This window comes from Cynocephalus volans, chromosome 1, assembly GCF_027409185.1.
Source record: "Cynocephalus volans isolate mCynVol1 chromosome 1, mCynVol1.pri, whole genome shotgun sequence".
Taxonomy (NCBI): Eukaryota; Metazoa; Chordata; class Mammalia; order Dermoptera; family Cynocephalidae; genus Cynocephalus; species Cynocephalus volans.
In genome coordinates, this window is record NC_084460.1 from 146,157,866 (window position 1) to 146,183,471 (window position 25,606).

A 25,606-nucleotide genomic window follows, 5' to 3' on the forward strand; every position below is an offset into this window, starting at 1 on the left:
TGATTATATTGTGTAATGTTGAATATATTAATTATCCTGATTTGAGCATCATATATTGCACATGGTTATTGATATTCAATGCTGTATTCGTAGATATGCACAATCAATTATGTTTTAATTTTAAAAAGTCACACTCAATGTGAGTACAGAGATTGAAATACCACTAACACTAATAGAGTGCATATCTTACAATACAGTTTCCCTTATACATGTTTGAAATTACATTGTCCCCAGAAAACAGAAGTCAGAATATTGAAGCATTGATTGAAGTACAGTTGAAGAGTGTTTTCAGCCACACACCCACACACCCACACCCACACACACACACATTATTTCTGCTCAAACAAAAATCAAAAAATGTATAACCTGTTCTACACGTACTTTACTTTTAAAAATTGAATGGTTAGGCTATATATTGCTAGCAATATTTTTTTGGCTTATCCTTGTTATCAGAGAACTGGAAGACAAAGACCATGAGAAATCCTAGTTGGCATATCATGCTGTGCAGTTCTCACCATTTGATAAAATATTGAATTGCGTCTTATGTGACAGGAACTGATATTAATATAATTGACTGCTTTTCCCTCACCAGTGTAGAATAGTCTGTAAGTTTAGATAAACTTGAAATGCTTATCAGTAAAATATGTGATCTGCATAATTTCTCAAAATATTAGAATTTATGAAGAAAATTTAAGAAATTGGCAGAGGCAGTATCATTACTGTTTTTCTAGATGCTATTGTGCAATTATGAAAGTTAAATTTTGTTGTAATGTAGGTAGAGAAAGCAGAGGAGATTAAGGAATTTAGGAATAAAAAGAAAAATAACCTTAAATTTTAGAGGTAAATAAGCACAAAATTTTTTTCTTCAGAAGAACCAACTAATAGCAATAAAAGGAAAAATCTCAATGTCACTAAAACAAGTCTATGAATAATAAGCTTGTGTACTGTATTTCACAATATTCCTTGTGAGGAGGGGTGTCGTGGTAGCTTCTTTAAAGACCACATGTGATAGTGTATTTAAAAGTCTCCTGTTACTAATTCCAATTTCTTATTGCCACCAAAGAAATGTTTAAAGTGAACTTCCTCTTGAACAAGCAACTAGAAAAGCCATCAGATCTGCAGAAATATACTGCAGGTTATGTGACTTTCATCCTAAAGAATCAGAGGAAGAGCTCTGGTGCTGGAAAAGATGGAGTAAACACACTGCGTCCTTTCTTCCACTTAGCTATAAAATCTGAGCAGAATACACTAAGCAGCCATAAGACGATTCTGAAAGGTAAGTAGAAGGAGGCAGATTGGAGAGGACCAAATTTTAAGTACCACTGAGCTGGTGATGAGTTTACCATTCGTCTCCTGCTTCTTCCCATCCCTCGTCCCCTGCCCCCGCCAAATGGACCGGAAATCTGGAAGTAGGCATGAGGTCACAGACAGAGCTCCAGGACAAGCCTGCTCATTTTGGCTGTAGAAGTGGGAAACAGAACTCTTAAGGTTGGAGAGAATGTGGAATTCTGCCCCCCTCCCCTTTTTTCTTTTGCTTTTCATTAGCTCCTGCCCAGCCCTCAAGCAATGACATGGTGGTGGTGGCCAGTGATGGGATCCACAGGAGCCAAAATTCTTAAGGAAGAAACCCCCCTGTCTTTTCACTAAAGCTGTAGTTCTGAGAGGGTTGGGTCAACTCCATTGCATTTCTTTTTCTCTTTGTCCTCCTCTCACTTGGTCCTGGATGAGGATCTAGTTGCAGAAGTGCACAGCAGAGTGCAGTAAGTAAAGTCCCAGCCTTCTAATCAAGGGATCTTTAAGAGGAACCACAGGAAATCAGAAAGCTGGAGAGAAAATGGAGAGAAGGAGCTTGGGAAAGCAATCCCCTAAACTTGGTAATAAACTTCTGGACTTACCCTCAAACTGCACATATGTGGATCTGATTCTATTTAACCAATGACTTAAGAACTGAATCAAAAGACTGGTACCCACGTCTCAGACTAGCAGTGAGGTTTTAAGGAGTTTGGTATCTCCTTACCAAACTCAGGTAAGTTGCCATTAACAAGTGTAAAGTGGATATATTAGTTTTATCTTCCACCATCCTTTCTTATTCATAAATTCATAAATTTGAATGTTAAAGATGATTTGAACAAAGCACATTCATTCAAGAGATGGACAAGTGTCAGGAACAGGGCATTATTTGGAAAATAAAGTCAGAAATACTTCAGTTGTCTGAGGCTGGTGACAAGCAATGTTAAAATTCTACAGGTGTTTCTAGTGTGAGAATAAGTTAAGCATTTTTATTCTGGAAGTTAAGATAAGATAGAGATCAAAAGGTTTATATCAACATTTTTTAGTGATCAGAAGAGAGCTTTTCTATGTAAGAATACTTTTTTTGGTTATTCTAACAATTAGCTGCAAAGAAAAATAAGGAACATGATCTTTGAAGCTAGATTACACGGGTTTGAGTTCTGCTTCTGTATTTTTCTAGCTCTGTCACTTTGGAACAGTGTGCTTTTTTTGTAATACAGGGCAGTGATGAAGTGAACCACAACTTTTAAAGGACAATTGATGATAGTATTTGGGTCATAAATAACTGTTATTATAAAAACCCTCTTTTGCGGGATTTAATTTATGGTTTTAACTAATTCTCTTAGCCACTTTTTTTGTAAGAAGCAAAACTAATATAGCTTCATTCAGAACATTAGACATAAAAATGTATTCCACAACTTTTACTTCATAAAAATGTTTTATGTGGCCACCTCATCTTAGAGAAAAAGTAGGCAAGACATTTTATCTTTTGACCTAGAGTTGAAGAATAGACTCATCATAAGATGGATTGCACACATGATTTGAACATTTTGACCAAACTCACTCATCATTGCTTAAAGTACCATGTACTCTGACACCTCAGTAAAGTTTGACAACCATATCTTCTGCTGGCTTAGCAACAAATTTACAATCTATTCTTCAATCTGACAGTTGTGAATGTCCTACTGTCATGTATTTGTGGCATTTCTGTAGCTGAATAGTGCAGAAAACTAATGTAAAATTATTGAATTGTATACTATAAAATTTTTACTGAGCAAGAAAAGCATACATTTTCTTTCTCATAGTTATTAAATCTATTGATAATAAATGTAACAACCTCAATTTCTTCCACTACAAATTGGTGTTTTACATATTTATTCTATTTAATTCTTACAAAAACCCAATAATGTGGTTATTAATATCCTCATTTCACAAATGAGCAAATGAAGACTCCAATCATTGCTCAAAGTCACAGAGAAGATATATGAGCACGCCAGGATTTGAAGCCAGGTCTCTGATTGTTTAGGCCAAACTTTGGGAAAATACTTTGTCATTATGCAAATATATATGTATGTACACAAACATGCACATATACATGTATGTATATAGGTATATATATAACAATATTTAACATATAAAGATATTTCTGGCAATACTGACCACATTTATTTCTTCCTCTGTAACTTACCATTGCAATTATCATATGCAACCTCATTTTGATATCTGTTCTTTCTTATTTCATACAAAAAGTCATGTCTTCTCTACTCCATTGTAAATTATTTAATAGTAAGATTTCAGCATATGTCATTGTACTAGGACCATACTGCAGACACAGCAGAGGCCCAAATATAAGCTTATGGATTACTTATATGCATACTTAATCACTATACTTATTAGTCAAAGTGATATTAAAAATATTCACTTTCTGCTTTTCTTAAAAATTGTAAATATATTATACTACAATATGACTTAAAATTTCTAAATTTTTTATCTAATCCATCTTTCCCATGAGTAATTATTCAGATAATATGTTAATATTTATCATACAAGCTTGAAATGATAACTTGTACCATTGGTTGAAATGCGAATGAATGTTTCCAATGTATTTCCACCATAAACAGCCCTCTGTTTTACAGTAAAACTGTAGTGCTTAGATTTCATAATGATAATTCCAATTTTACATTGTATTTATTATTGCAGTTAGGGTTTTCATGTTGAATAACAACTCATGGTGCTACTAAATAGTAGTTTATTTGCCACCTTTCTATTAACATTATAAGATAGTTTATTAAAATCTTGATCTACATTTCACTGGAATGTTCTATAAATATTAAATTGAAGTAAACAGGAACAGTATCTTCCATCCAGTATAGGTAGAATAACTATAATGATCCAGCATGGTTTGAAGATGACAGATTCTCATGGATCACAAGGGCACATTCAAGGATGAAATGCTGTATGTATCAACAGCAAACATTCAAGATTCAGAACTTTCAATGCATTACTTGCAATAGTTCTATATGGCTATGTAATCAGCAGAAGCTACAATGTGTGGGTTTTACAAATGTGATGTGTTTGATCAGAATATGGTCTCTTGATTTGGCTCATATCTAGTTCCACACATATATAGCCACTCCATATATTTATGCTGTTGGCCTGAGCCTGAATTTCCCAATAACCATTTTATACCCAGGTAGATCATCTGTAAGCTGGTGCTTGGATAATACAATTTTCATGGCAAGCAGGAGCTCTACTATAAAACTGGTTATAGCATTTCATGAATCTATATTAAGTGTTTCTATTGGATAACCTGGAACCATAGACAGTTTTCCATTATAGAGCTTCAAGTCAATCCCATTAATCAGAAGCTATATACATACAAAGTTTTGTGTAAATCTATTTTTTTACAATTGTCCACGCATGTGTAAATATTTTAAACATAGAAGAGGAATTCTTAGCAGAGCTTCTTCTATGCAACTCCAAACTCTCTAATTGATCTATTTTATACATTGCATATCAGATTTCCTAAAATTGGGACATATTCTAGTCACTCAGGTAAAATAAGCTATTGGACCAAAACAATTGCATTATCAATGTACACAAATTTGTCTGTCTCCCCTCTCTGTTGCAACTGCCTATTGCAAATGCCTCCATTTATACAGATATTTGATTGTTTTGTGGTCATTTGATTCCATGACCATCTCAACAACGGAGTGTGAGCACTTATGAGAAGAAACTGTCTTCATATTAAAATTCTCAACCTCTAAAACAGTACTGAGCATATATTAGGTGCTCAAAAAATATTTGCTAAATAAATAACTAAATAAATTAGTGGTCTTTGATATTCCTTGTAAAAGCAATTTTTTTTATATTCAGTAAATATTGTTAAATCATATTCTGATAACAGCTTTTTAAGGAAGGAAAAACACTTGCAAAAGACACCTCAAATTAACACAAGATTTTACTATATCCACTATCAAAGAAATATCATATTCAAGCACTGACTATTTAGAAAGATATTTGTAAATTGTAATATATATTTTTATGTTGAAGCCTGCAATTTTAGAATTTTTGTCTCAAATTGCCATGTTGATGAATGTATTCAGCTCTCATGTTTGACTGCATATTTTAATTTGAATGCATATGTAATTTTCCTTTTTTGCACCTTTAAAATTGGAGAATTGATATAAAATAATGGTGCTATTGCAAGAACTATTTAGCTAATACTGCATTTTCATGTACAATCACCTTTGATTATTCTCAAGTGGAATAACTGCGGTAAGTGCATAATTAACTGTAGTTACTATTCACTCAGCATATAATAGAGAAGTGGGGGATACAGGTTATATAAGACCCAGTCCCTGAAGAGATAATGAGTTTAAAACTCAAGTTATAAAATAATATCAGACACTATGAAATTAAATACTTCATGAATGGAACAGATAATAAATGCATGGAGTTTCAAGAAGAAACACACTAATAAAGTCGGAGGTGAAGTAGCTCAAATTGGCTTTTTAACCTAAGATGGGGCACATTAACTGGACCTTTTCTATGGAGAGTTAAAATGTGAAGAATGAGTAAAAAAGATATATAAATGGAAATGAGTATGACAAGTTCCTACACACAGAGAGGAAACCAACTGAGATAACATGAAGAGTTGAAATGGAAAGAAGGGATACATAAGGTAGTTCAGGTATCGTTATCAAGAGTTATATAAGAAAGCGTAAAGAATTCCAGTTTTATACTGAAGAACACAGAAGTTTTTGAACAAGGGAGAACAAATCTATGCAAGGTGACAGTGTACCAAATTTATTAAAGAGGCGTGAGACAACAAGCAAGGAGACCAGGTAGGAGACCAAGACACTGATCCAGACAAGAAATATTTACCAACTAAACAAGGGTGATGGAGGTAAGAACAGGAAAAAGTGGAATTGTTAAGAGAAATTATGTTTAAAATAGAGTTTAATGAGATTGAAGGCAAATAACATAAACTTTAAGTGTAGTTTAGACATAACTATTAAATATATTTAATATTCTTAATGATGTTGACCATTTCATTGTGGGGGGCTTTTGATGCAGAAATCTTATATTCAAATCCTATTGGTTGAAATATATTGCCTTAGGTAATTTATTTAACCTCTGCAAGTCTGAAATTACTCTTCTTTAAAATGGAGATAAGAATATTGCCTGCCTGTTGGGATGAAGCATAAAAATTTATGTAATGTGTTTAGCATGGTGCCTAGGTCATAAGCAAAAATTCACAATGCTGAGAAAGAAACTCTCCAGAACCCAAAGTAGACAGGGAATAGCTATAATGATTAAGCAAACATTATAGTCAGGCATATCAGAAATAAATTGCAATTTTCCAATAAATAGAATTTACAATGTATAGCCTACTACTATAACTGTATTTAATAAAATATATTCTATTTTATGTAATCAAAAAAAGCACTTTAGGATTCAACAAACTTAAGTTTAAGTTTTGCAATGTCTACTTTTTTCCAAATATTCATATTCAAAAATTTTAACTTTTTTATTTCCTTATAGTAAATCAAACCAAAGGAAAACAAAGAAAAACAATGGGTTAGGCTTACTTTGTGGCAGAAAGGCAATATGGAATAAAAACGTCTTTCAACATCTTCCAACTCAGTAGAATAAAAGTGCTTATTTGAGACAAGCAAATTTAGCTTGGTGGTAAGCTAATTTACTGATTGAAATCATTTTAAGATTTACAACAGTTACATACATATAATTGCCCAATTTTTATGTATACTTTTAGTGAAAAATATAAGCCTGATAGAGAGTTCTAAAACATATCTAACAAACATATCTTCCCCTTTCCCCTTATCCTTTAGAAAGATCATATCTTCTAAACCACTCTAATCAACTAACCTTAAAGATTAGTAGGCAAAATGCCTGTATAAGTGAATCCACTTGAAACCTATTGTAGTGCGAATTCACTCAACAAACCTATTTTGAATGCTCTGTTTATTCAATCAACTCTGCTGAGTGCATAAAGTCTTTATTCTTCTGAACTTTGTTCATTGTTCTTTTCCTCATAATAATGGAGAATAATTTCTCATAAAAATCTGGGAACTGCTTCTCTATACCACATTCTGATAGAAGGAATACTGTCCTTCCTTCATCAACCTCAGATATAATAAAGCATTTAGGAGCACAGCCCCTAGAGCCAGATACCCTAGATTCAAACTTTGGCTCTACTACTTACTAACTTTGCGACCTTAGGCAAGTTAGTTGATTTCTGTCTCCTCCTATGAAATGGGTGTAAAAAACAGCACCTACTTTTATCTTGAGAATTAATTAAGTTAATACTTCTAAAGCACTTAAGACCTGGTACATAGTAAGTGCTATGTAATAATTCACTTATACATGATTTTATCTAACCATGTAAAAGATCTTTATCTTTACGTAGAAAATCAATTAGTATTGGGAGAATGGATAACTACATCAATACATAAGGTAAATATTTTATAATTTTATCATTCCTTAAATAAAACTATTTTCTTTCATATGGATATAATTTACTCTTTTCAAAGTTCTTTTCTAAGTTTAAAATATTATATCATTTAATAAAAAAAATATTTAGAACACACAGTTGAATAACCTTTTATGATGCATCTCTCAGCCATAATTTTTCTAAGGCAAAGACTAACAGGGGTTATGAAACTTTTAAGTTATAAGTGACTATAGAGATAATCTTCCACATCACTCCTGTTTTACAGAGGAGATAGAACTTGAGAAAGATAATGTTCATTCCTCAGAATTACACCCTAGATTAGCAGCAGATCTGGATTTAGAACTCAAGATTCCTGACTACCTGGGATTTGTTGTTGTTGTTATTGTTTGTTTGTTTGTTTGTTTCCTCCACACCATAATCATTTTACACATCTCTATCCTGTAAACATTTCATTAGCTTTTTTCTTGACCTTTAGCTGATTTCTTTCCTTCTCCTTGAAATATCATAATCAGAACTACCTGTAGTATGTCTGGAGCAGAGACTCTATGGTTTTGTTCAAAATTGGGTATGATACTTTGTTTTATGGCAGCTCTTCTGACTTTACAAACAGTCTGTGTTAACATCAAAAAGTGTTACCTGGTCTCCAAACTTTGCCTCTAGCAGGCAAATCACTATGTGAGTTCCTGTGGTTCTAACTCTGAAATAGATGTTAAATTTGTCCCTTTATCTTCATCTTCACTGTTAATACCCAAGTTCACTTTACCATCATTTTTTGCCTGAATCATTCCAATGACTCTCCACTTTTGCCCCACCACCTTATTACATAGTTTTGATACTATAATCAGAGTGAGTATTTAAATATGTGAGTGAGTATTTTAGGGGCAGAGACTCTAGAGTAAAATACCTTTATTTTACTCTACTGCTTAAATCCTTCACTTGCTAGCATTACATTTGTAATAAAACCCAAACTTCTTACATGGTCTTAAGGAGCAGCTCTGTAAGATCTGCCTACCTCTCTTTCTCTCTCTCCATACTCACTTTGTTCTAGTCACACTGACCCTTCTTTCTCTTTTTGGAATACTCCAGAGATATGTGTGCCTTAGAATGGATCCGCTAACCAGTCAATCTCTCTCTATCATACCACATAATCTAATTTTCTAATATTTCCACAATTTGAATTTATTTTGTTATTTAGTTTACTGTTTATTGATATTCTTGAGAGTAGAAAACATCATCCTTGTTTATGACTTATCCCTAGTGCCTAGAGCAGTATTTGGTGGTAGAAGTTTGCTCAATAAGTATTTGTTAGATGAGTGTGAGTCTTATGGTCAACATAGGTTCAACTATCTTCTAGATCAGTCATCAGTAAATTGTTAGCACTATTCATCAGAGAAGACATATACCTTAACATTCTTTCTCCAAGCCCGTACCAGAGCTTGGACCTCAAATTTCTTCAATCAATTTCAACAGTTACCTCTTACTTCCTCTGAGTTCTACTATAAACATAATCTTTGTTCACAGGAAGAGAGTCTATTTTTCAAGTATCATAAAAGAGTTTCTTGCGTGAAGAGTATATATAAGAGTTCTATCTAAAGGGCAGTATTAATTTATGTCTCTAGACTTTCAGTCATTTTCCTTACTTCATGAAATGCCATTCTCTCCATTACTCTGTCATGTCCTTAAGGCTTCTTCTGCTTGTGTGGAACCCTCAGAAGTAAAAGCAACATCATCAGCATATTTGGTTATGTGTGTACCCATTAGAGTGTCTAGTTAGAGTAGCTTGCCAAAGACAAACAATCAAAAATTATGAGCTGGTGATGAAGATTCTGGTCCTTATGTGCCTGTGTGCCAGGATTAACTCAGGCAGTGAAGAATTTATGCCTTCACTGGGCATTGAGAAATGTAAGGCCAGCGTGCTGCTGCATACAACAGCGCTTTTTAAATTAAGGTTGGAAGCCAGATTTAGCTTTACTCAATGTGTATTACTGCATTACAGATGAGACCACTGAGACAGTACAGTGTGATGGAAGATGCAAATAGTTTAATTACAATATCTTAGTGTTATATAAGAATGATATAACTCTGTTCCTTTAACTTAAAAAGGTTACTAAATGACTGAAAAGAACTTATTGCTTTCTGAAGGTTTTCCTTTCAAGTGTATTTCCTAATCAATAATAATATTTTGTTGACATGTTTACTTTAATAAATAAATTCTGGTTGTGTGTTTCATTTTCTCTAGGAAATAAGCTAATGTGAATCAGGTGATTGCATAAACCATAGAGAGGATAAAAGAATAAGAGCACCAAAATTAAGAATTAAAGTTTTAGTAAAAACTGTGCTATGGTTTCAATGTCCTCACCAAAACTCATGTTGAAATTTATTTGCCATTGTGATGGTATTAAGAGGTGGGACCTTTAAGAGGTGATCAGGTCACAAGTGCTTTATCTTCATGAATGGATTAATGCTGATATAGTGGGAGTAAGTTAATTATCATGGGAGTTCAGCTCCCTTTTTCTGTCTGGTGGGCTTGCTTGACCTTCTGCCATGCGGCAACACGGCAGAAGGCCCTCACCAGATGCAGTCCCTGGATCCTGGACTTCCCAGCCTCCAGAACTGTGAGGCAAATAAGTTTCTTCTCTTTATAAATTACCCAGTCTCAGGTATTTTATTATAGTAGCAGAAAATGAACCAAGAGAAACTGTTAATAGATTTTAGGCTTTTGATAACTTTCAATTTTTCTGTATTGACTATAACCATGAAAAAGAACCAAAATATTTAATACATTATTTAAACTTGCAAAACAAAATGCTACCCAAAAGACTCCTCAGGACTATTTTTCAATATTGTCATTTTTATAGATGTTTTTAGTGAGTAAACTAATTTAGTTATCTAGGAGACTTTAGAGAAACTGACAAGGATTACTGCTTAATAATCTATTGGAGGAAACAAATTTTCCTTTATGGAATTCTGTAAAATATATTTTGATATATTGGACACACTCATGTTGAAACATTGTACAATTGTCCAACTGATCAATTAGCTTTTGTTTTGTGTGGTAATTGAACAGATATAATTTACAAACTGAGTAATTAGACATGTTTTCCTCTATTTCCTAAGATGCTGTTTGATTGTAATTCATGTGTAATTTCTGAACAAAAGTATCTTAAGCATTTTGCCAAATGTTTACAACTTAAACTATTTTATTAAAAAATAAAATGTGAAGAACTATCAGATTTTCACATCTGCCCTTTCTCTGCCTCCAGCAGGCAATTAAAGCTATGCCCACATAGGTCTTCTATTAGACATTTATGAATATATCTATTTCCACTATTAAATTGCAGGCCCCTAGAATGCAGACAGTATGCCATATTCATTTTCACATCCTCTTACACCTAAGATAGGGCTGCCTACATGGTCTGCTGAGCACTGGTAAGCTTTCAGTAAATATGTATTGAATTAAATTGAATGAGAGGACTGAGAAATTATATAAATCTGGGTAATAGAGACTGTCAGTTAGAATGTGACTAAGGAGTAGAAGTAAAAGTGCTGAGTCTGCATGCTTGTGTTCCTAGAGGGAATACAGGCACAGAGATTGCCAGATTAAAAGTACCATAGGACAGAAGTATAAAATTTACTGAGCACTTAATATGTATCAAGCATGCCATAAAACATCACACATGTACCATCTCATACAATCAATCACAGTTAATTTATAAGGTAGAAAGGATTTTCCTCATTACCGTATACATGAAAGTCCTGAGGCAGTATGGTGTGATGGCAAAGGAAAGACCACAAGAATTCTGCTTTCAGTCTTGAGTTTGATTCCTGATTTTGACAATTAAAGCCTCCCTGTAGCACTGTCCCAGGAAGGAGCTTGGAGAGAAACTGGGAGCTATTTCTCAAAATGCAAAATGAAAAGCTCTTTGATATCACTACCAAACATCTAGTATTCCTCCTATACTTGAATGAGTGCCTAATATTTAAGACCCTTCATGACCTGGCCCTGGGAAGCCTTCATAACTTCTTGTCTATTGTATCCATCAATGTGGCCACTCTAAACTCCTTTCTGTTCCCCAAACATTCTCTGTACTCTCCAGAGTCTTTGCAAATGCTGCCCTTTAACCTAGAACACCTCTGTTTGGGGTTGAGCTCAAATCATAGTTTCTTCATGAGGTTAATAATGTTCTGTTTAAAAGGCTTGCTGCCATTGTTTTCCATGATTTATTTGCATCAATTAAACTCTGTATTAAAATTAACTTGTGGTCATAGCCTCCCACACTAGCTAATGAATTCATTGAAATAACAGACAATATCAAATTTATGTTTGTATTTCTTGCATTTTAAAGCATATACAAGGGTACTTCAAAGTTCATGGAAAACAGAACTAAAAGATAATATGAACCTTCCCATGAACTTTTTGAAGTACCCTCATATTAACGTCTGAAAGTAAAGATTAATTCCTTTTTCGGAAGGAGATAATTATAATCTGAGTTTCTTAGAGAAGAAAAAATTTGAGAGCTTGATTAAAACAATAGTCATATTTTATCAAAGAACTGACATAATTCCACAAAGGTTAAGATTGCCTGAGGTGGCAAATTCTACTGCAGATTCTACTGCTCTAATTCCAATGCTCTATCCATGAGGAAATACTGTCTTCCTCTATACGGTGGTTCTCATCCCCAGGGGTAGATTAGAATCACCTGAGGAATTCTGGAAACTAATGATGCCCTGGTCACACCCCAGGCCAATTAAATCAGAATCTCTGGAAGAAGAGGGGGTAGCTTCTCAATGCTCCCCAGGTTATTCTAATGAATGGCCTGTGATGAGAAGTACTATGACATTACATGTGTGTTCCCTGTAAGCCCATTTCTACATTTAAGAATGAAATGAAGAAAAGTAATACTCAGGGTAATTGCCTAGCCTAATTTCCTTCCCTTATGCCCCATTATATGAAAAGGCAACCATAAAATCCAGCCGTGGCTCATCAGGGATTTGAAAATATTAATCAAACCCAAATTTATTATTGTTTTTTGGAAGATACCTGATACTGGCTAAGGTGGAAGAGAAGGTAGGAGAGCTCTCTATCTCTTAACTTTCTCTTTGTCTCATATATGCCTGTTCAAATAACACTGGCACTCTCAGGGGTCTGGGTGTTCTGCTTGGCCAGTGCACTCTGGTCAGTTGCAATTTAGCAAATTCACTGAGGAAAGGAGAGCACAATATTTACTTGGTCAACTGGGGAGAGAGTGAGCAGTGAGAGCAGGCTGAGTAAATGCCAGACTCTTCTAAATCAGTCATCATTCAAGTGGAACGAAATTACATATACGTAAATACCTCCTTTCAAGCCAGTGAAAACTATTTTGTTTCCTTCATTTTAATTTCACTCACACAAAGAGTGTCCAGATACTGGCATTTTCAATGTTGAGTCTTTGCTTTAAAGACTTTTCATTTTAAGTGGTTTCTATGTATCAAAAACACCAATAGGCAAAAGAAAGAAATAGTAAAGAATCTTCATTCTATTATCTTTGGTTTTTATCCTTATGTAAACTTTGGTTTTAGCTACCTTGGACAAATGAAAATCACAAGAATTAAAAGGGCCAAAGTAGTGTTCAATAGTTCTACTATGTTTCCTTAGGTCTTTTTACAATGCTGCTGAGCAATCCAGATGGTTATTTATGTCATATCTGGTGCAAACTTGACAAAAGTGGAGCCAGGGTTAGGGTGTTTTGTAGTTATGAGGCTAGAATTCAGAACAGGAAGTTAGAATGGCAAGCATATAAGAACTAGGAGGTAACCTGAATCCAGAATCGAAGATATGCCTCATATAAATGACAGCACTGGGGGAGTGGGTCACAGACAGACTTTTCTGGTATGGGTCATTACAGCTCCAGCAATAGGATACAGTTTCCAGACACTAGGATATCTAAAAGGTGTCTTCTAACTGAAGAGTTCCCTTGTCTCACTTTGGACTGCAATCAAATACATATACTAAGAAGCTGAGTTAGAATAAAGAAGTCAACAAGTAAAATGGTGGTTACCAGAGGTGGCAGGGTCGGGGGTGGGGGGAGGTGGGAGAGATGGATTCAGGAGATGTTGGTCAATGGCACAAAATTTCAGCTAGACAGGAAGAATAAATTCAAAAGATCTATTGTACATCACGGTGACTAGTTAATAATAATATATTATTGCAAATTGCCGAGAGGAGATTTTAAGTGTGTTCACCATAAAAGATAGGCATGTAAGATAACAGATATGTTAATTAGCTTTATTCAGCCATTGCACAACGTATACATATATAAAAACATCATGTTGTACACCATAAATAAATACAATTTTTATTTGTCAATTAAAAACTAAATAATCAATGAAATCATAAAGAATGCAACAATGATATCTTAATTTGGGTTCCTCCAGATATTGACTCTGAAACAAGAGTCCAGTATAAGTTGTTTATTTGGTGAGTAAAGCAGTCTTGATAGGGTGTTGGGAAAATAAAATGAGCAAGTGAGGGGCAGCATATAAAAGTGATGTTTTTACGCCACCTACGAGTATGGGTGGCTGGAGTTTAATCCAGCTGGGGAAACTGAGAGCAAGAGTGGAACACATATGTCAGAATTATCCCACCTAAGGGGTGAGGAGTTGGGGTGTTTGTACACCAATTTCTCATTAGTCATTCATTGAAAGCTGCTCCTGGGGGACATTAAGTGCCCACAAACTAGAAACCAGCTGCAAGATAAAGTCCTCCAGCAAAGCACTTACATGTGTGGCATTGGAAGTCAGGCCAGTGAATTCTGAGTGGTAAGAATGAAAGGACAGGACACGATAGCATCACCACAAGTCTAGGTCTGTTGTTGATAATGTTCTTTTTGGAATTATTAATACGTCCGTACTTAGACTCCATGGATATTCAAATCATCCAAACTCTCACAGGCAAGTCTCTATTGGCCCTGCCCACTTATAGGTACTACTTGGTCAGCTTATGAGGGATTCTAGTACTTGCATTCAGGGGTAGTCAGATCCTCGTCCGCCTCATATACACTGTCACCAGCGATGAAGGGAGCTCTGCTACAGCATGAAACCCTGAACTCTTAGAATAGCATACAAAATTTTCAGAGAATTTGCACATGTTTTTTAAAAAGAAATATTGATTCTTGTTTGTGCTTTAAAAGTAGAAACGGTTTATTTGGTAGAAGCTACAGTTTCTGAACTAAGAAAAGGCCACACAATGACCTAAAATTTGAAATGGATTAAAGTGGATCTAGCATAGTTCTAAACTTCCCTTGGATCAAAATCTAATAATGTCCAATTTCCAAAGGGGAGAGCGTATAAAGGCTACAATAAAACCTTTGCAGTGAAAAGTGAGGGGAGAGATACAGAACTTTTCTGAGGCCACGTTCATCTTTCTGAAGAGATACAACTAGAATTCTATTCTACTTCACCTTACCCATTTCTAGCCTAAATCATGACATGGAAATGCCCAAAACATTTCAAAATTATAATAAAATTTCTTTTGAAGAAAATGACTAAAAATCCCACTGTAGTCCAGCTTTTAATCTGACTGCTCACTGTCCTCCATAAGCAACAATAATATTACCTTAGGTAGCAACCCTCATCTGACCTAACTTTTCTTGAATCTGCTTGATTCTGCATTCTGCAACAATGCTCATGTTTTCCAAGGAATATTTCTTAAACAATTTTAAGCATGTATTTAAAGAGCATTTTGTGATATTGATGATCTTCACTTACACTTGTTGGCACCTCTCATACCATAGTATCAATAAAGTCTGAAAACATAGACAATATTTTTTACAGATAGAAGTTGTCCTTAATGATGTTATATTTATGCTTCCAGACATTATAGATACACTGTAGAACAGTTTCCAGCATTATCCTCAGCAGAAAAGACGTAATAATATCATGGTGGCAGATAACTTTCACCATTGCAGGGCTTTCACAAATCAACTTTGAAATTTTTTATTATGAAAGTAATCGGTATAAAAATAAAAATAATATAACATATAATTATAATATTTTAAAATTTAAGACAATATAACTAAAGGAAATATCACTCACCTTCTTTCCTAATCCCAATCTACTCATGTTCAGAAGCCACTGTTAATGATTTAGCCTATATTCTTCCAAATTTTTTCTATGCATTTATAAATATATATATATATGTTCACTTGGTAACATGCAGTTTTATGTTGAATTCTTTTAGCTATCAATACTATATCTCCTTACATATTTTTTGTACAACTTGTTTTTTTTTTTTTTCTTTTCTACTTAACATATACTGGATTTTTTTTTATTTCTATAATATAGATTCAACTCATAGTATGAATTTATTATCTTCTATCTAACTTATTCTCATTTTTTATTTAAGAAATATTTCAAACATACGTATAATGAATAAGACACACACCAGATATAATAAATGAAAACATTTCTCCATGATAATAGTTTGCCATGTTTATTTCTTTCTAAAGCAAATAAAATGTTGAGGATATTGTGGAAGATTTCCTCCCTATTCCATTTCCTCTTCTTTCTTCTGCTGTCTCTTCTCCCTAGGTTCATTTGATTCCGTCTTGTCCTTGTTTTTATAACTTTCACTATATCTAACCATATAAATAAATAAAATATAGTTTGCTTCTGGTTATTTTAAAACCTAATGTATATTTCACCTATATTTCTGAAATTTGTTTTTTTCCCACTATAATTCTTGGCATATCCACACACAGATATAGTTTATTCATTGCAACTGATGTTTAGCATCCCATTATATGAAAATACCATAATTTATCCATTTCTGTTTTGCTGATCATTTAAGTTGCTCAAAGCTATTTGTTTTTTAAAAAAATGCTGTAATGAACTTCCTCACACATGCCATCAGGTGTACATGTGGGAAATTTTTTCCTGGAAAAATATGGAATTTTTGGATCATAGAATATACACCACTTTATTAGATGTTACCAAATTTTTCTCTAAAGTCAATACACCAATTTACAGTATCAATAGCAGTGAATAAGAGTTCATATTTACTCACATCTTCAAACATATCTGGCATAATGAACATTTTTTATTTTTGCTAATTGGACAGGTGTGAAATGGTATCCCATTTTTCTTTTAATTTGTCTTCTCTTATTTGTAGGGGCAGTGTAGAAGACTGTGTAACAATTTCTAATCATTTAATGCCCCAGCTATAAGAGGACTGCACCTACCCCTCCCTTTCCACCTGTGCGGATCCCATGTCTTGACAGTGTAATGGAAACAGAAATTATATATGGCATTTCTCAGTAGAAGCTTCAAGCCCCATCTCATCATTTCACCATTTCTCATTTCCCTCTATGTTAGAAAAACATATCCCAGAAAAGGACTGATCCTTCAACTCGTATTCACAGAATGAAAAAGAGCCATAGGGCTAAGTCCCACAGCTAATATATAATGTAAACAAAAAGTAAAACTTTGTAGTTATAAGCCACCACTGAGGTTTTCCGTCATTTGTTATCACAACATAATCTAGTTAAGGTAGAAGATTTATTACAGAAATTAGTTATGAAAGTATGGTGTTGCTAAAACAAATTTTTTTAATATGTCATATTGTTTTCTAGGCCAGATAAGAGAATAGTTAACACAGCTGGAAAGATGTCAACCCATACTACATAATGGCGAAACATTTGGTAAATTGGGAATACACCAAAGCAGCTTGTAGTTTTAGGTGAAAAAATTGGGAATCAGAATATTGGTAATGTATCTTACAGGCTATTGGCTTCATTTGACAAAGTTACAAGAAGAGATGAACTCACAAAAAAATTGGCTGTCTTGCCAAGAAGAATGAATGCAAATGCAGACATCTCTATTATTCATGTCCTGTTGGGTTAAAAGAATCCACTGTTTCTCACCTCTATCCACTGAGAAATATTTTGAGTAGCAAAGGCTGACATACTACCTCAAGGGCTAGGCTATCACAGACTTTATTAAAACCTTTGAATTGATTAACTTGGCATTCAGTAAACACTTTTAGTTGACAAAATGCTCAGGAAAAAGATTCTAAAGGCATGACTCCAAGAAGACTGATACGGTGAAGGTACTTGCAGTCAACCTGAGAGAGGCCTATCTCAACAAGACATAGGAGTTTGGATACTGGCACATGGAGCAGATTAGTTTTACTGATGCAAAGACAACTATGTTTTTAAGAGTTGTGAGTTGCATTTCTATGGAAGCTACCACTCTGTACTGGATGAATTAAAAACAATTTTTGGGCCCAAAATTCCATAGCAAGGAAACAGGCTGAGAGGACTTCTTAGCTCCTGAGGAAGGCATATTTTCAAATAACCGTTTTCAGACATAGCTAAAGAGAATCTTGGAAAAGGAAGGAACTTCCAGAGGATGAAACAATGAGCCATGGAATGCAGAACCTAAAAATCAAAGAAAATCCCTACTTCGGAAAATGTACCACATTGTACTAGTTGTCGCTGCTTTAAAATTATTAACCTTGGTAACCTATCATTTTTCTAAAAATTATGATCTTAAGTTATTAAAAAAAAAAAGCTTTTTGGAAAATACCACGGCAAAGGCAGAACTCTAGTATTCCAAAATAATAACATACATGATTATTTCAGGTACATATTTTTATAATTCTGTCTTGTGAAACTGTATATCTATATTATAAAACTGTATGTCTATATATCATATTATTTTTTAAAATACCAACTTTTAAATCTTCAGTTAAACAGTGAAGCCATTATATTATTTTGAGCAAACTAGCTGATTTAATTTAAACTGAACATAGAACTGAGCAACTCCTGCTACTAAACTGCTTCAGAATCCATTGATCACCTTAGACATCGATTAGTTAATGTAATGAAAAGGGAAGGCTTGAAGTCTGAACAAATTACAATGCTGACATGATAAGACCTTACCTGAAATTACAGCCAGGAAAACACATACATCTATGTGTGTGTGTGCGCACACACACCACCCCACACAAAATCAACACTTCCAATAACAACTAACATCTTTAAGACTAGAAAGTGAGGTGATTACTTTTTAACTTAATTGAAGAAGACAAAATATATTGACAAAGTAAAATCCTATCTAGAATAACCTATCTGTTTTTTTACATGAATTAGTAAAGAATGTAAATAACATTTATGAGATATTCCTTTGTTTTAGTCGCAAATGTACAACTGAGAGGCTTTGCATGAGAGTGATGTCACTATTTTAAGTCTTAAAATAAAGTCAGGTCAGAAAATATAGATGGACAATAGCATAATTTAGTGAAATCTCACGTTGGTCCAATTACAATGCTCTAATTATAAATGAAGTCATACTAATTGCCGATGTTAAGACTTTTACTCCAGTTGTAGGTATTCAGAAGTGCTTTGTAGTCATAAACTCACCATTCTTCACAGCATTCAAATGAAAATGGTAAATAAAAATACATACATTTAATACATAAGTGAAATAATTAAAATAAATTTTATGGGTGTAATAAATGAGATTCATGTTCACTGCAGAAAATGTAGACAATAAAGATAAACAAAAATTATCCTAGATCAGACTAATGAAACATCTTCTGCTAACATTATGATACATATCCTTGAAATATTTTTCTGTGTGTGCACAATACTTCATTTTTGGGGGAACGTATATGTATACTTACATACATTGTATTAGAAAACATTAAATAAGAATAACATTCTATGTTTTAAGTAGGCTTTATATAATCATTTTAATGGTTTTATAGTAATTTAAGTATATGATGTACAGTAACTTAAGTAGCCAATCTCCTCTTATTACACTTTAAATGGTTCCGTTTTCTTATGGTTTTAACAAAAATATTTTAACAATATTGGTTTTAACAAAACATGGTTTTAACAAAATATTTTGCTGGAAAACAGCTAATGCTCATTCAGAATTGTTTTCTTAGGATAAATCCCTAATAGGATTGTTCAGCAATGATGAACAATCAAGTTTTTTCTACATACTAAATTGCTAGCAGAAAGGTGGTACTGATTCTAATAGCTTTATATGAAAGGAAAGATTTTCCTACCACTTACTATCCCTGAGCATTAACATTTTCACATTACTTAATAATTTGTTATTTCAAATTGTATATCATTGTTTTAATTTGTATTTATTTCATTTCTAGTGATAGTCAAGATTTTCCCAAGGTTATGAAATTGTACTTACTTTTTATATATTTGGGCATGAGTTAGAAAATGCAACATTTGAAAAATTACATTGACTCTGCTTGATTTACACTGTCTTGTCTGAAACATGGGGATAACATATTTACTACTCAATTCACATGAAAATTAAAGAGACATGTATGTGAACGCCCTTTGTGAATTATAATTGCAAAATTCTCAAATGAAATTAAGCTAAACAACTAAATGAGATGCACAGTATCATTTTTATTTGAGCTTTAAAGATAAGAAGCATTTTGAAATAACATTGAAAACACTGTAAAACTCAAAATATATGTGTTTTCTTTTTCTATAGAAACCAAAGGAGAAATTAGCCTGTTTAATCATTTTTATTATAATTGTTTGTCTTTGTTCTCTCTAGCCTTAGAGTCCAAGCTATTTTTCAGTAAAACATATGCTGTGGCCTATGTTTATCCCCCACATAATTCAAGTTTTATTATTTACAACAGACTGAATTAAGCCTATAGTCTTTTCTCTTAAGAAACTATGTGAGAAGACACATTTTTCTGAAATATCAATGAAGAAAATATCTACTCTTAAAGGTACCTTCTTCTGAGGTAGATTTCCTGGAGCCACTTTCTTCTGCACAAAATCATCAGGGCTGGTTGAAACTAGACTGATTTATTGATGTTTCCTATAAGACTAAGGTGATGACCTATCACCTTCATTAGCACTCCATAAAGGCAAAATACTGCTTATGTCCCAGTAGAGGAGTCATGACATGCTAACAATAAAAAATGTATGGCTTCTGAAAAGCCAATTGGTAAGAAACAATCTATAAAAATTGCCATTGTAAGATGAACAATTCTGTGTACTTCTTACTTTTCAATATTATTCTCCTTGAGATAAGCAAGTCTATAATTATAATAATATATTATATAATAATAATGTATTATGATAAATATAATGATGATATATAACATAATTATAATACATTTTGGGGAAAAAGTCAATATTCTGAGGGAATCTCAGTGGGGACAATTATTTGTATCAGGATTTTTAAAAATTACTGTTTTGTGAGAATAAACTAGAAAGACATTAATGTTATTTTAGTTGCAAGAAATAGAAGCTGAACTGGCAAAATGAAAAAATAAATGTGGGGTGCAATTTTTAAAAAAATCACTGGCATACATTAACCAGCTTCCAGAAGGGCAGGTGCCAGGTACCTCCTGGAGACCTTTACAGCGGAGATTTACGCACCTTATCTCTGGGATATAGCCACTAGCATAATACATCTTCAATAACCTTTGGCAGTTACATTTCTCCATTCCAAGTTTCAATTTATTTATTTATTTTTTATTTTTATTTATTTTATTTTTTAATTTTATTTTGTCGATATACATTGCGGCTGATTATTGTTGCCCATCACCAAACCGTCCCTCCCTCCTCCCTCCCCCTCCCCCCACCGATGTCCCCTCTGTTTGCTTGTCGAATCAACTTCAAGTAATTGTGGTTGTTATATCTTCTTCCCCCACCCCCCTGGATTTGTGTGTGTGTGTGTGTGTGTGTGTGTGTGTGTGTGTGTGTGTGTGTGTGTGTGAATTTATATATTAATTTTTAGCTCCCACCAATAAGTGAGAACATGTGGTATTTCTCTTTCTGTGCCTGACTTGTTTCACTTAATATAATTCTCTCGAGGTCCATCCATGTTGTTGCAAATGGCAGTATTTCATTCGTTTTTATAGCTGAGTAGTATTCCATTGTGTAGATGTACCACATTTTCCGTATCCACTCATCTGATGATGGGCATTTGGGATGGTTCCAACTCTTGGCTATTGTAAAGAGTACTGCGATGAACATTGGGGAAAAGGTATACCTTCGACTTGATGATTTCCATTCCTCTGGGTATATTCCCAGCAGTGGGATAGCTGGGTCGTATGGTAGATCTATCTGCAATTGTTTGAGGAACCTCCATACCATTTTCCGTAGAGGCTGCACCATTTTGCAGTCCCACCAACAATGTATGAGAGTTCCTTTTTCTCCGCAACCTCGCCAGCATTTATCGTTCAGAGTCTTTTGGATTTTAGCCATCATAACTGGGGTGAGATGGTATCTCAGTGTGGTTTTGATTTGCATTTCCCAAATGCTGAGTGATGTTCAGCATTTTTTCATATGTCTGTTGGCCATTTGTATATCTTCCTTAGAGAAATGCCTACTTAGCTCTTTTGCCCATTTTTTAATTGGGTTGCTTGTTTTCTTCTTGTAAAGTTGTTTGAGTTCCTTATATATTCTGGATATTAATCCTTTGTCAGATGTATATTTTGCAAATATTTTCTCCCACTCTGTTGGTTGTCTTTTAACTCTGTTAATTGTTTCTTTTGCTGTGCAGAAGCTTTTTAGTTTGATATAATCCCATTTGTTTATTTTTCCTTTGGTTGCCCATGCTTTTGGGGTCGTATTCATGAAGTTTGTGTCCAGTCCTATTTCCTGAAGTGTTTCTCCAATGTTTTCTTTAAGAAGTTTTATTGTTTCAGGGTGTATATTTAAATCCTTAATCCATTTTGTGTTGATTTTAGTATATGGTGAGAGGTATGGATCTAGTTTCATTCTCCTGCATATGGATATCCAGTTATCCCAGCACCATTTGCAGAAGAGGCAGTCCCTTCCCCAGTGAATATGCTTGGTGCCTTTGTCAAAGATCAGATGGCAGTAAGTGTGTGGGTTGATTTCTGGATCCTCTATTCTATTCCATTGGTCAGTGTGTCTGTATTTATGCCAGTACCTTACTGTTTTGGTTATTAGAGCTTTGTAGTATAGCTTAAAGTCAGGTAGTGTTATGCCTCCAGCTTTATTTTATTTTGCTGAGCATTGCTTTGGCTATGCGTGGTCTTATATTATTCCATATAAATGTCTGGATAGTTCTTTCCATTTCTGAAAAAAATGTCTTTGGAATTTTGATGGGGATTGCATTGAATTTGTATATCACTTTGGGTAGTATGGACATTTTCACTATGTTGATTCTTCCAATCCAAGAGCATGGGATATCTTTCCATCTTCTTGTATCCTCTCTAATTTCTCTCAGCAGTGGTTTGTAGTTCTCATTATAGAGATTTTTCACCTCCTTGTTTAACTCAATTCCTAAGTATTTTATTTTTTTGGTGGCTATTGTAAATGGGCAGGCTTTCTAGATGTCTCATTCTGCAGGTTCACTATTGGAGAAAAGAAATGCTAATGATTTTTGTGTGTTGATTTTGTATCCTGCAACTTTGCTGAAATCATTTATCAATTCCAAGAGTTTTTTTGTAGAGATTTTAGGCTGTTCGATATATAGGAACATGTCATCTGCAAACAGGGACAGTTTGACTTCCTCTTTTCCAATCTGGATGCCCTTTATTTCGTTCTCTTCTCTGATTGCTCTGGCTAGTACTTCCAACACTATGTTGAATAGGAGTGGTGAGAGTGGGCATCCTTGTCTAGTTCCTGTTCTTAAAGGAAAAGCTTTCAGCTTTTCCCCATTCAGGATGATATTGGCAGTGGGTTTGGCATATATGGCTTTAATTATGTTGAGATACTTTCCCTCTATACCTAACTTATAGAAGGTCTTTGTCATGAATGAGTGCTGAACTTTATCAAATGCTTTTTCAGCATCTATAGAGATGATCATATGGTCCTTGTGTTTGACTTTATTAATATGGTGTATCACACTTATTGATTTGCGTATGTTGAACCAACCTTGCATCCCAGGGATGAATCCCACTTGATCGTGGTGAATAATTTTACGTATGTGTTGCTGTATTCTGTTTGCTAGTATTTTAGTGAGGATTTTTGCATCTATATTCATCAAGGATATTGGCCTGTAGTTTTCTTTTTTGGTTATATCTTTTCCTGGTTTGGGTATCAGGATGATGTTTGCTTCATAGAATGAGTTTGGGAGATTTGCGTCTGTTTCAATCATTTGGAATAGTTTGTAAAGAATCGGTGTCAATTCCTCTTTGAATGTTTGGTAAAATTCTGCTGTGAATCCATCTGGTCCTGGGCTTTTCTTTGTTGGGAGCCTTCTGATAACAGCTTCAATCTCCTTTATTGTTATTGGTCTGTTCAAATTTTCTACGTTCATGGTTCAGTTTTGGGAGCTTGTGTGTGTCCAGAAATTTATCCATTTCCTCCAGATTTTCAAATTTGTTGGCATATAGTTGTTTATAGTAGTCTTGAATGATTCCTGGTATTTCAGATGAATCAGTTGTGATATCACCTTTTTCATTTCTAATTTTTGTTATTTGAGTCTTCTCTCCTCTTTTTTTTGTTAGCCATGCTAATGGTTTGTCAATTTTATTTATCTTTTCAAAAAACCAACTTTTTGATTCATTGATCTTTTGAATTGTTTTTTGGGTTTCAATTTCATTCAGTTCTGCTCTGCTCTTAATGATTTCTTTCCATCTGCTAACTTTAGGTTTGGATTGTTCTTGTTTTTCTAGTTCTTTAAGGTGAAGTGTTAGGTTGTTCACTTGCCATCTTTTCATTCCTCTGAGGTGAGCATTTAATGCAGTAAGATTCCCCCTTAATACTGCTTTTGCAGTATTCCACAGGTTTTGGTATGATGTATCATTATTTTCAATAGTTTCAATAAATTTTTTGATTTCCTGCTTGATTTCTTCTTGGACCCATATGTCATTCAGTAGAATGCTGTTCAATTTCCATGTGTTTGTATAGTTTCCAGAGTTTCATTTGTTATTAATTTCTAGTTTTAATCCATTGTGGTCTGAGAAAATACATGGGATAATTCCAATTTTTTTGAATTTATTGAGACTTGATTTGTGACCTAATATGTGATCTATCCTGGAGAATTATCCATGTGCTGATGAGAAGAAAAAATATTCTGAGGTGGTTGGATGGAATGTTCTGTAGATATCTGCCAATTTCAATTGGTCTAGAGTATTGTTTAGATCTTGTGTTTCTGTACTGATTCTTTGCCTAGATGATCTGTCTAATATTGACAATGGGGTGTTCAGGTCCCCTGCTATTATGGTATTAGTGTCTATTTCCTTCTTTAGGTCTAATAGAGTTTGATTTATAAATCTGGCTGCTCCAACATTGGGTGCGTACATATTTATGATTGTTATGTCTTCTTGATGGATCAGTCCTTTCATCATTAAGTAGTGTCCCTCATTGTCTCTTTTTTTGGTTTTTAGTTTAAAGTCTATTTTGTCAGATATAAGAATAGCTACTCCAGCTCGTTTTTCTTTTCTGTTTGCATGGTAAATCTTTTTCCATCCTTTCACTCTTAGTCTATGTGAATCTTTATGGGCGAGGTGGGTCTCTTGTAGGCAGCATATAGTTGGGTCCTCCTTTTTGATCCAGTCAGCCAGTCTGTGTCTTTTGATTGGGGAATTTAAGCCTTTTACATTGAGTTGTTATTGAAAGGTGTTGATTTATTCCTAGCATTTTATTGGTTGTTTGGTTGTCTTAGGTGTCTTTTGTTCCTTGCTTTCTGATTTACTGTTTGGTTTCTGTGTTTTTTGGTTCCTTAGGTTGTAGATAGCGTTTTTGTTTGCTTGTTTTCTCTTCATGAATGCCATTTTTATTATACAAGTGGGTTTTGATTTTTCTTGGGTTTTTATGGCAGTGGTAGTTATTTTTCAGGAACCAAACCCAGTACTCCCTTGAGAATTTCTTGTTGGGTGGTCGTGTG

General features: G+C 34.0%; 1 protein-coding gene across 1 annotated transcript in view; it reads right to left on the reverse strand.

Annotated features, from left to right (window-relative positions):
• Positions 1-25,606, reverse strand: part of EPHA6 (EPH receptor A6) — an 839,959-nt gene that overhangs the window by 496,442 nt on the left and 317,911 nt on the right. The window lies entirely within an intron of this gene.